Consider the following 10,959-nt stretch of genomic DNA (forward strand, 5'->3'; position numbering starts at 1 on the left):
AATTCCTTAGACTTGGGTTGGGCCGTTGGGCTTATAGATTTCCAGTTTTTAAACTTTAGAAAATTGTTTTTCTCACATGTGTTTTTCCTAAAAACACATGGAAAATATGTTTTTGTCCCCAACGGTAGTTAACTACTGTTCAGTCTGTCCGGCTGCAGTTAACTACCCCTGGCTCATCTGTAGTTAACTGCAGTTCCTGGCAGAGCATCAATTGTGATTTTGCATTGTTGATCCCACAATGACACTCTCCAAAATATTCTGGTCCAAACTCATTACATTGTTTTTGTACCAACTACTACCAAGAAATTTTCTTGAGTACTTAAATATTAATCTAGACTTTCAGGACAAATTTAAAAAAGGTCACAATTCAAACCCTCTCTTTCTTGTGACGTTTATTGCTACTTCAGTTTTATGATAAACTTAGTAGTTGTGCACCTTAAGAAAGTAGTATCCATAAGGTAACCATAATGGTTGTGTTGAGAAACCTCTCAGATCACTTGGTCATTTATGTTTAAATTTGTACAATCCAATTACGTGCAAATCACTATTTTGACTAAGTTAATTATGTCCTTAGCCATAATCTTCTACCATTGATATTTAGATTCATTTTTGTTGTTTTTAACTTTACTTTGATTGTTGAAACCTTTTAATGATTTATTTTGTTTTCACACAAACAATGTGTCTCACTGGAAATAAGTTAAAAGTAACAACACCACAATTCATGTGGGTATGCTCTCTCTATACTATATCTTGAGACAATGTATATTTGCACTTATTTTGTAAGCAATTATTTGAAAGAAAAAAAACATCAACCCATAAGTACAATCATTTAACTATACCTCATTTAAATCATGCTTTATCTAATATACCTTACATTGACACCAGAGTGTCATTGCAGAACATATATATCACCCATTTCCTTTGGGTAACAGGATCAATTCTTGTTATAAACAATGTATTAAAAATCCAACTGACCAAGATGAACTAGTTGGACCAAGAACCGAAGCCTGGTCTGACCATGTAAATAAGAATCACCAAAGTTCAAAATCGAACATGACCATCCGATTTAACTGTTTGAACAAGAAATCTGCCATTCAGTTGGTTCAACCAAGTTTTTTTTTCTTTCTCAGTCGTATAAAATCGTATTGAATCGAGTGGAACGAATTAAACTGTGGTTGGTTCATCTAGTTCAATTATTTTCTTTTCAATTTTGTTTAAATAAATATACTACCACAATCTCTAATTATAGGACCCCATTGAATTAAATCACAACAACTAAGAAAGTTTGTTGTGGTATTAAATTTGTTGGCAATAAGTATCATTTTGAAAGTTTGCCCTTCATGAAAGAATTAAGAAACCCCTCAGAACACTTGATCTCTGGGAAGTTGTTTAAAGTTGTAACATCCAATTACGTGCAAACCTCTATCGTGATTCGTGATTAAGTTGTGTCCTTAGCCACATTTTTCTACTGTTGGGATCTAAATCCATTTTTATTGTTTTTAACTTTACTTTTATTGCGGAAACATTTAAATTAGTTTGTTTTCACACAAGCAAATTGTCTAGTGGAAAAAGAAGTTGAAAGTAACGACACCATGTGGGTAAGATCTCTTTATGATTTGAGACAATGTATATTTGCACTTATTTAAATTTTTGAAAAGCAACAACCCTTAAGTAAGTACAATCTTTTAATTATATCTCATTTAAATCATGCTTTTATCTAATACCTTATTAATTTGACTTAGGATCAATCACTGTTAGAGACAATGTATTAAAAACTCTACATTGGATCTCATAATATCTAATATAAATAAAGAAGAAAAGGACATGAGATGCTGTTTGGATTTGTGAAAAAAGAAGAGAGAACGAACATCCACTGTATGAGATTTTATAGTATTTATTTTCCTTCCTTACTATTCATTCAACCCCACCATCGGAAACAAATACAATTTGGAAAAAGGAGGTGATGAGATGCACTTGTTGGTTTTGTAGAATGATGAAGTCACTTGAAAATATAAATGTTGTAAAAAATTACGAGCTTAGTTGCATTGTTGTTGATTTATGAGCAATGGATATCAGTTGTTGTTGAAAATATGAGTGGTTGTTCAATTATATTGTTGTTAAAATTTCGAGTTATGACCTTGTATTAAAAATGCTCTTTTATTCTGATGAAAGAACGGATCGGGTCCTAACTCACAACCCTTTCAATTCCTAACTCTCAAACCAAGTGTAAATGGAGTTGAGGGTAATCTGAGTCATGACTCTCAAAATGAAGCGATTGAGAGTTAGGAATCGAGAGGGGAAAATTCCAAAGAGCATGTGAGCGATCCAAATGACCTATTGAAAAATTTTCTCATTCTTTTTGTGTCGTTTTGGCCAACTATCTGTTAACCACATTTTACAGGATCTTTTGGTTAACAATTATTTATTCTTCTTCATTGTTACTATAAAATTGTAAGAAACAATATAATTGGAAGAAACTATAATTTAGGTAACTTTTTTTAATTCTTTACTCTTTACTAGCGGCAAGTTATGCATTGACATGTATATTTTTCCACTTTTATTGACAGTAAACGATAAAATGGTAAAAACTGATTAAGTGAAGAGAAAAATAGGAAGAAAAGTGGAGAGAAAAATAGGAAGAAAAAATGTTACCCTAAAACACAATATTTTTTATATAAGATCAAAATAAGATTTCTTTTATAGTGTCCAATTGTTCCTCATATTTTTGTGGATTGTTTCTATTTGAATGTGATTTAACTAATATTTTTAATTGATAATTTAGATAATAATAGGGGTGTAACGGTTCGGTTTGGATTGATTTTAGTAAAAAAAAAATGTTTGAACCGATGAAACCTTCATCGGTTTGGATTGGTTCGGTTTTCACTGTTTTTCATAAAAGAAACCAAACCAAACTAATTGGTTTGGTTCGGTTGATCGGTTTGTTTAAAAATACAATTAAAAAAAAATTCATATTCTCACAAAATATTTCATAGAACTTTTTATAACCGTATTTCATATTTTGTTTTTTCATGGACTCTATTTTTCAAACAACTTTTTATTTACCTTACTCATCTTTCAAAAAAAAAAAACCTTACTCATCTTTCAAAAAAAAAAAACTAACCTTACTCAATATTTCATACATATGATCCAATATTCATTCATCCATCATCTTTCAAAAAAAAAGATTTCTCTTCTTTAAATTTTATCTTGCTTGCATTGCTGTCAAAAACTTAAAAAGGTTGAAAACGTGAGGGAGTATTTCGTATTAGTTTCTTCTGGTGTTGAGCAAATAAATATTATTTTTGATGCAAAAATAATTGTTTGGTCTGAATTTTTGCTGCTCAAGGAAGAATCCCACTCGTGCGTCCGCACGGGTTGCATACTAGTTCATCAACAAACTCAAAAATTCCAAAAAGAACATGGAAAACGTGTATAAATCAATGGCATAGAAAATTAATGAACATGGAAAACAATGAGATATAATGAGTATAAATCAATGACATAAACATGATAAAACTAAGAGACGAACGATCTCAGCGGTGACCGATGGCGATGAACAATGAATTTGGTGTGGTTGACAACTAGGGTTTCTATTGTAGTAGAAATGAAAGAGTTGAGATGAGATGAAGATGATGATGAGAGAAAGTGAATGGATTAAAAAGTATTTTATGTTTGACTTTAATTTTGGGTCTAACCATAAAGTTGTGTGAGGTAAGATATTATTAGTAAAATAAGGAGTGTGGTTATCATCGGTTTGGTTAATCGGTTTCACGGATCTCGAAATGAAAAACCATGAACCAAACCAAACTAGATCAGTTTCGATTGGTTCGGATCGGTTTCAAACCAAACCAAACAAGGTCGGATATTTTTTCGGTTTAGTTTGGTTTGGACTTTCGGTTTCGTTGGTTTTGTCCAAACCACTTAAACCCCTAGATAATATTATAAAAATGATAAAATAGTTTGAATAGTCAAAATGGAAACGAGAATTCAGCCAAAAAAAGTATATCCTCTTTATATTTTTTTCATATATAATTGCTCTCATGATTATGCTTTTACGAAATTATCTTATGTATTTGTTTGTGCAATTTATGAATTTCATTTTTTAAGCTATGATTTGCCTTATCTATCATGAAGCTTAGTATGTTGGTATAAGTGTCTGGAATTTTGTTGGGATTAGTTTCTAGCAGATGAAATGAACTTAAAATATATATTTATTTGAAAGTAAAATATAAAAGTAATATATAATTAATTAAGTGAATGAATGTTGGATACATATCCAATAAAGTTATAAAACTCCATGATGGCATAGTGGCAACTAATTTATATGCTTTACCTAACTTCTACTATAGTAGCAGTGTTTCTGTGCTGCATTAATCTTTTGTTAAAAAATATATATAAATACAACCCAAATTATTGAAAGGCATGACCATATATTCGTTCTAGATTCATGTCTTAATATTAATGAAAGAATTAAATTTACAGTCAGTGTACAAAAGTTTTACACGTGTATTTAACGGTGCGTCTTGGTTAAAAATGTATGATTTATCATAACTTATGAATTGATGTGACTAACACATTAATATATTATGTAAAACTAAATGATGTTTTCAGTGTTCGGTTGCATAGATTGCCACTTATGGACCACAAAGGTTGCCAAGGACACCAATGATGTATAGTTATTTTATCTTTGTATTAGAAGAGCCTCAAGTTTCCTTCAATTATCCTAAAGAAGAAATATGTACCAAATTTTTGGCCAAGTTTTATTCTCGGTGTTTTTATGTATACTTTTTTCGTTTGCTTGCGCCTTTAGAATGTCAAATTTTCAACATTATATATATATATATATATATATATATATATATATATATATATATATATATATATATATATATATATTTGACAAAACAACATTAGAAAATTGTCAGCCACAAAATTATTACGCAAGTGTACGCTAGAATAACAATTAGCGTTGACAAACTGTACTTGATGAAAACTACATTTAACAATAATTTTGATTTTTTGTTGAATAATTTAGATGAATGCTAATAAACACGTATGCATAGAAAATGTCAGTTCATCCAATAAAAAAAAAACACTGGTTCCAGAAATTTTGACTGTCAAAATCTGGTTTGGATATAATTTGTATTTTTGAATTATTTTTTTTATCTTACACTTTATGTCAGTTCATCTAGTAAAAAAAAAACATCGGTTCCAGAAATTTTGACTGTCAAAATCTGGTTTGGATATAATTTGTATTTTTGAATTATTATATCTTACACTTTAGATAAAAAAAACAATCTAGATCAAAAATAAATATATTTAATACTATGTCAGATACGGTATAATGTTTTGTGTTCAAATAATACACCTCTTTTAAGAATATGATGAAATTTATCATTTTGGAAGATCATTCAACAACCCTGGTACTCAATTCGAAACTATTATTTTGGTAATTTAATGAAAAATACTAACAAATATCCTAATTATGTCTTAATGATTTAATTGAAAATGCTAACATATGATTCTGTCTAATTTAATGGAAAATACTAGAAAATATCCTAATTATGACATTTGTTAAAGAATAAAAAATACTTTGAAAATTATGTATTCAACTTTTTGAAAATTGAAAAAAAAAAATTCAATACAAATTTTATCTTTTATTTTCATTTGAGTTATTAACAAGTCTCCTTATACCATATCTTAACATGATCCATGTTAATATATAAATTGGTTTGCTTGTTCAAAAAAGAAATATATAAATTGGTTTGAGAAATTAAAAAAACGAGAATATGAGCTGCACATTGCGCGGGTTTTATTTTAAATATTTTTATGATATATCTATAACTTTTTTAGTTGTTTACACGAACAATCTCTAAAGTTTTTTTTTTTGGTTGCTATCCACTGTAATTATGATCTTTCACCCTGTTAAACGTTTGAGGTATCTCGGCGGTTTAGGCTTCTTTAGTCCTTGAGTTTTTGTGAAATATGTGACTACATATAATGTCAGTTAACAACATGCATGTTCCTAATTTGAAGTTACCACCCTCTGGTTTTCCAATTTTTTATTTTACTTTTATGAAGTAGTCTCTATGTTTGGAAAGTTTAAGTGGAAGTATTTGCTTAACAAAAAATTTAAAATAGCAAATTTTAGGAGGTGAAGTAGTCTCCATGTTTGGAAAGTTTAAGTGGAAGTATTTGCTTAACAAAAAATTCAAAATAGCAAATTTTAGGAGGTGTTTGCATTAGCAAATTTTAGGAGGTGAAGTAGTCTCTATGTTTGGAAAGTTTAAGTGGAAGTATTTGCTTAACAAAAAATTCAAAATAGCAAATTTTAGGAGGTGTTTGCATTGGTTTGGAAAGTTTAAGTGGAAGTATTTGCTTAACAAAAAATTCAAAATAGCAAATTTTAGGAGGTGTTTGCATTGGTTCCATTCTTGGTGGTATCCAGGGTTTGAACCCCGGACCTTGCATATATTATGCATTGTCCTTACCATCCAAGCTAAGCTCACGGGTACGCATTGGTTCCATTCTTATTAGGAAAGATCAAAGTATAGTACTCGATTATTTGTATGATGATAAGATTAGTAAGATAAATGATAAAGGAATACATAAAACGTGCCATTCCTTAAACTGTAGATTACTAACTGAGACAGACTTGCTTGCTTTTTAGAGATTACACGAGTTTAATCATTAATCGTAGTATGACAATATAAATATAGAAGATTACTAACCAATGTATTTGGACATCTTCAAGGAAAATCATATAATCATACCAAAAAATATTCACTATTATATATGCAATCTCCAATCATAGTTGATTAGTTAATGGACGAACAATAATAAGCAAGTGTTTCAGAATGGGTCAAAGCTCATATCACCTACTCAACACATGAAGAATCATTAATTCAAAATTCGTCGTTCAAGGAGATTCATAAAACCTCATGTGTGCGTCACCACTAAGGAGTGCTCCAAAGGCCTCCCACGTCTTATGTCGGGGTTGTAGGACATGATTAACATCCACAACTATAAAAATGTGAATTCACGTCACATTCAAGATACGATCACATTTTACCATATTTTCTCACACTTTACCCTACTCCATGTGATCCAATTGGTTCGTGACCTCTTGAATGTGTTTCATAGTTTTGACAACTTGATTAGGTTGTTTAGGAAATCGTTGAGTCAAGATTCGTATGTTGTATTGCTTCATATTCTCTAGGAAGCTAAGGAAACTTCATATTCTCCGATTTTATCTTCTTTGTTGCTTGCAATAGGTGTATCTTTTGTCATGCGTTAGCTTTCCATCTTCTCTTTTTTTCTTCTTCTTTCCCACTTGTAACCAAACAAATCATAATTTTTTTTCTTCTTCCGATAATTAATTCAAATGCTATTTTGATATTACAATTCAATATCGTGTCATACATTCGTACTACTAGTATGCATGGGTCTACAATATTATACTATTTTCAAATACACCATTGTCAGCAAAAACAAAAAACCATTCTTTCAAACAAAAACAATAATAATCCATGATGATGTCACTGTCAGCATCACACACCGTAGAAACGTGCTTAACTTTTCTAACTGCCTCTACTTGGTAGTTGGTACGTGCCAGTATTTATAGGACTTGATTCCATAATATGCAATGCACACAAAACAACACGCCCAACATAAACTCTAATTATCTTCTCAAAGTCATATAGCAATTTTCCGATATGGCTGTAGGAACAACTACAAAGATTCTTGTAATAGGAGGAACAGGTTACGTGGGAAAGTTCATTGTTGAAGCTAGCATTAAAGCTGGTTACCCTACTTTTGCTCTTGTACGAGGCTCAACTCTTTCTGATCCACACAAGTCACCATCATCCAGAATTTCAATACATTGGGTGTCAACGTAGTTTTGGTATGTTATGTTATGAATTCTAATCAAGTTTAATGTCAAGCTTAAGCTTAATATATTATCAGTACTTTTCATGGGGAGAGTTAAACTCAATCACATTATCTATCACTTCAATTCAATCCCAATATCTCCTCCCAAACCACCAAATTAACTACTTATTAACATTCTAGAGCTAAAATTTTAGTTGACTAAAATAAGATAGGATGAGCAAATCATTTATTGATAAAATATAAAGTCCGTTGTTTACCAAAATACAGATTTATAGACACAATTGTAGCCTCATAATTATTGTTGATTTATCACACGTTGTTAACTTATGGGGTCATGCCAGTGAGTACGTTGTTTGGTATTTATTGGTAGGTCTTAAAGATTGATGTTGATTTTTGACAGGGTGATATATACGACCACCAGATTTTAGTTGAGGTGATAAAGCAAGTGGACGTTGTAATCTCATCAGTAAATCATAAGCACATATCTGATCAATATAAGATCCTTGCCGCTATTAAAGAGGCGGGAAATATTAAGGTATATATCAACTATTTTGTTCTCTCAAAAAAAAAAAAAATCAACTATTTTGTTGCAATTTTTGGCATAACATTCTTTTATATAAAAAATAATAAAGAGCTTACGAGAGAGAGAGAGAGAGACACTTAAGTATGAAAGAGAGTTATCCAAAAGTTATTATAAAGTGGTTGTACAAATATTATTTCTTTAGAAATTTTAACAAATGATTTAAAACATTCGTTAAAACGTGCAAAATCAAAATTTTATTAATTATCAAAGTTAGAAAAAATAAAGAGCTGTACCAAAAATATGTATGAATTTTCTTAGAAGACAAGATGAAACTATATAGTTCTTATAATTTTTGAGTCAAGATATTGAAAAAATAAAGAGCTGTACCAAAAATATTTTTTTGAGTCAAGATATTGAATCTTATAATTTAAACAGATCATTGTTATTTCTACCTTATTAAAATATATAGTTCTTTGCTACCTTATTTGACTCAAGATATTGAATCTTATAATTTGAAAGGATTGTTATTGCTACCTTATTAAAATATATAGTTCTTTGCAAAAAATATTTGAAATATAATTTGTATACACTATTAATTAAAAAATAATATTATATATTATCAATAAATTACAATCAATCAAATGAATGATTTTCAAGTAGTAATGAATAAAATCAATTCGTTTTTATAATATGATGATTATAATTAATCGACAACGTAAAATATTTTTAAACCGACAATTCATATGAAGTAAATACAAAATATTTTAAGCCATTTTATAATTTGTTTTTCACTTTTTCTATACAGAGGTTCTTTCCATCTGAATTTGGAAATGATGTGGACCAAAATCATGGAGTGAATGAAGGAAAGACTGTATTTGATACAAAGGCTAAATTTCGTAGGGCCATTGAGGATGAAGGAATTCCCCACACCTATGTGGTTGCAAACTTTCTCACTCGACATTTCCTACCAACTCAATCACAACTTATTGACACAACTTCTCTATTAGATTCAGTTATAATCCTTGGGGATGGAAATACCAAAGGTGAAAAGCACAAATATATCCTTCAAGATTTACTTATCACACACACTCCCGTTTTAGATATAAACATAAAGTCAAATATATACGGTCTAAATTTAGATCAAATACATTTGACTTTCTTTTTTATATTGAAGGACAAATATATTTATTATTTTGCACATATATATATATATATATATATATATATATATATATATATATATATATATATAAGATATAAGAGAGAATATGTTCTAATTAATTTTGTCTTGATTTACAGCTATTTTCAATACAGAAGAAAGTGTTGCAGCTTTCACCATAAGAACCGTTGATGATCCAAGAACCTTGAACAAAATTCTATATATTAGACCTCCCACGAATACATTGTCATACAATGGCCTAGTATCTCTTTGGGAGAAGAAGAGAAGTTGTACTCTTAAAAGAATCTATATTCCAGAGAAGCAAGTACTGAAGATGATTCAAGGTTAATTATTAGTGATATATGATTTTTGTTTTTGTTAAAAGAATGTATATTTCTCTATACAAAATCGCATAGACTAATTTTTCAAAGTAATTGAGGATTGATTTTTCTCAACATATGATTATTGATTTATTCAAGGAGAAATTTGATCTTTGTCTAGAGAAGCACATATATTACTCGGATAAGGCATGTCACGTGTCGTGTCCACACTAACACGACACTAACACATATAATTACACTAAATTATATGATATTTTCAAATTATTAGCAGTGTCACTGTCAGTGTCATGTACGGTGTCCGTGCTTCACTTGAGATTATATGTATAATAATTAAGGCTTTCTAAACAATTGCATGTTTGTTTTCTTGTTTTTGTAGAATCACCTTATCCTGTAAATATGGGCCTTGCAATTTGTCTGGCTGGATATGTGAATGGAGATCACACTAACTATGAAATTGATCCCTCCACTGGAATAGAAGCTTCAGAACTTTATCCTGATGTCAAATATATCACTTTGGATGAGTAGTTTGAGGAAAATCATGATCGCACCCCATTTTACTTAAATTGGTTATTATCACTTAACAAAGGACAACATTTCAATTAGTAATGTGCCAGTATATTGTTTAATTAAGGAGCTACTAATCAATTCCTTTGTTATGGGAATTGTTCAAAAACACGGTACCATCAATAAATAGTCTAAGATAGAAAAAGAATGTGTCATGAGTTGTAAAATTTTATTGTCCAAGTAATAAATCATTGAGACCCGTGTCGTCTCAATGGTACATGAATAAAGCTATACTCCGTTTTTTGTAAAAAAAAAAAAAAAAAGGTACTTGATTTTGTTGCATGTTTATTGAATTTACTTTTTTGTTTTTGCTCAAAAGTGTAGTGCATATTGATCTTTTCCCTTGCAGCGACGGCCCATAACTTTTGTATAGCGAGGACAAAATGTACTTATATATAACTCTAAGAATTTGGATTGAACATCCCTTAGGACCGAACATTTAGAGCGTGATTCAAGTGGCTCGATAGCTGAAGCAAGCAGCC

At 30.0% G+C, this 10,959-nt stretch overlaps 1 pseudogene across 1 annotated transcript; it reads left to right on the forward strand.

Annotated features, from left to right (window-relative positions):
- Positions 1-7,647: 7,647 nt before the first annotated feature.
- LOC146931050 (phenylcoumaran benzylic ether reductase Pyrc5-like) lies at positions 7,648-10,622 on the forward strand (annotated as a pseudogene). Its single transcript, XR_015006587.1, has 5 exons — positions 7,648-7,903; positions 8,291-8,425; positions 9,219-9,456; positions 9,713-9,916; positions 10,290-10,622. The product of XR_015006587.1 is annotated as a phenylcoumaran benzylic ether reductase Pyrc5-like (transcript).
- Positions 10,623-10,959: the final 337 nt, after the last annotated feature.

Source organism: Medicago sativa, chromosome 4 (genome assembly GCF_051527215.1).
Source record: "Medicago sativa cultivar Bolivia chromosome 4, Bolivia_mono, whole genome shotgun sequence".
NCBI lineage: Eukaryota > Viridiplantae > Streptophyta > Magnoliopsida > Fabales > Fabaceae > Medicago > Medicago sativa.